General features: G+C 43.0%; 1 pseudogene; it reads right to left on the reverse strand.

Annotated features, from left to right (window-relative positions):
• Window positions 1–1,304: 1,304 nt before the first annotated feature.
• Window positions 1,305–2,176, reverse strand: LOC105812162 (annotated as a pseudogene).
• Between the last annotated feature and the right edge of the window lie 183 nt (window positions 2,177–2,359).

A 2,359-nucleotide genomic window follows, 5' to 3' on the forward strand; every position in this document is an offset into this window, starting at 1 on the left:
TTTTAAACACTAATGTAATTCTAATAATTTTGGCTTTCAGGCCAACCCATTTTCAAATAGAGATGGCAATGTCATATCACCACTTTAAAGAAGATTCCAGTAACTTAATCTTAATAATGACACTACATTTAAGCTATTGGTTTCTTTTGTTTGTTTGTTTGACAGAGTCTCTCTCTGTCCCCTGAGTGCACTGGCGTCATCGGAACTCACAGCAACCTCATACTCCAGGGCTCAAGCGGTCCTGCCTCAGCCTCCACAGTAGCTGGAATTATAGGCTGTGCCATGATGCCCAGCTAATTTTTCTATTTTTAGTGGAGACGGGGTCTCATTCTTGCTCAGGCTGGTCTCGAAATCCTGACTTCAAGCAATCCTCCCCCCTTGGCCTCCCAGAGTGCTAGGATGACAGACGTGAGCCACCACGCCTGGCCTGGTTTCTTATGTTCTTAAACAACAACAGAGACAGCTCAAGCTTCTTTCTCTCCAACTCCTAAGAAATTAATCAGATGCAAGCACACTTTGTTATATGCTAATCATCTATGAAAATGTTTTAAGCTTTAAAATGCCTGTAATTTTCTCTATTAAGATATATATCTGCAATGGCAAAAAGAAAAACAAAATCAATTGAAGTTACCTAACTGCAAACTAAAAATGAATGTGATTGATTGCAGGACTCATAAGAGTTGAATAGCAATTCTCGAGGAATAAGAGTAAGAGTACTATTTTAGGTGTCATTTACCCCCAAATGAAAGATATGGGTTTTTAAAGCATTATTATTACAATGATATTTTAAGCCACATTAAATTTATCTAGTATTTTTGTACTATAACTACTTCAAGAGCTTTGATAGTGGAATATCCAGATAAAATCCCCACCGCAATGGGGTTTATAACTAGTGGAGTGTAAGCCATCTCTTAGTTTACAAAGCTTGGAGCAAAACTCTGCCTCTGAATGTTTTAAAAAAATACTCCATATTGATTATTTACTCCTAAGTATTCTTAAAATTGCTGTCATGCTACTTCCCCTAGTCCTAGAATCTGTTCTTTTGAGATATGCTGCACTGTTCCATTCTTTGACACACCATGTGTCATCTAGTAAGGCACATGTCAACCAGGCTTTAGACTGGAGCCAGGCCCAGAAAATAATTTCCAAACAATCCTCTTTCCATCTTTTCAGTCTGGAGAGTGTGATTGAAAAAAATTTGCATTGAGTGGGCTATGGGGTTCTGTAAGAGTCCTACTACTATCCAATTCTGTGAATGGAATGGATGGGGAGGATTAATACAGCCTGTTGTAGCAGCTATAGTGCTAAAGCTTCTGATGACCTCCTGTGATGAGCTTCCTAATGTTAGAGTCTGGTCTCTGCATCCTCGGGGACACCGGGGACCTGCCTTGCTGGTGGTAGCCACACAGGGCCATGCGACTCACCTGAACATCACTGGGTGAGGAAGTGTCAGGATCACTGTGCATCTGAGTTGGGGCTAAGCTCAGGATTTCTTGATCTCCTCTGTGAAACCATAGTGTCTGTCCTGCTTCCCTGGTTTCCTCCAACTCCCTGAGGGCCATTCATGCTCTTTAATGATTTAGTCCAGGGCCTTGTAGCTAAGCATTTTCTCATCTAGGGAACTGGGGATAGTAGGAGATCACTTCCTGTTGGGAACACTTTGTTTCATGAGGGCATTGAGGCCTCCATTCTAGTGCAATAGTTGGAAAATGGGCATCAGCTCCTGAAAATCCAAACATGATCTCCCTTGTGTTTGACTTCACTGGAGTGATAGGCTCTGATGCTGATGTTGGGGTCATTAGCTCATCTAAAGTGCTGCTGGGGGACGTAACTGCTTCCTGAACACTTCCCATGATGAATTCCTTGGTGATTCTTCAAGAGGACAGCTCAGTGAAGAGAGAGTTGACCGGGACCACTTTAGCTGCATCCTGTTGGGCCTCAGCTCTACTTAAGCAGCACAGAATGTTGCCAAAACACACAAAGGAAGGCCCAGACAACGGTCTCAACCTGTAGACCAGGGTTCCTTCACTTGGAAATGCATTCCTTTGCTGCTGCTTGCTTTCCCAAATTCCGGTAACACTGACACAACATTCAATTCTTTGAAGACTAGAATTGGGTCCCTGTGAAGCAAGATTTAGGCAATGACAGGTCTCAGGGATTCGAAGGTTCTGTCCATCTTGGTTCTGCCTGTGTGAGCCTCTTGCACAAAGTGTCTTGATGCAGTCCTGGACCAAATTTGTACAGCTCATTGATGCACTGGATTATCAAAGAGTCCCTTTCACTGTCTGCCAATCAGACGTTTCCCAGAAACTAAAGACTCCTCAGGGGCCCTCATCCCAGGCTCACTTACCTTCCTTGT

Source organism: Propithecus coquereli, unplaced genomic scaffold, assembly GCF_000956105.1.
Source record: "Propithecus coquereli isolate 6110/MARCELLA unplaced genomic scaffold, Pcoq_1.0 Scaffold247, whole genome shotgun sequence".
NCBI lineage: Eukaryota > Metazoa > Chordata > Mammalia > Primates > Indriidae > Propithecus > Propithecus coquereli.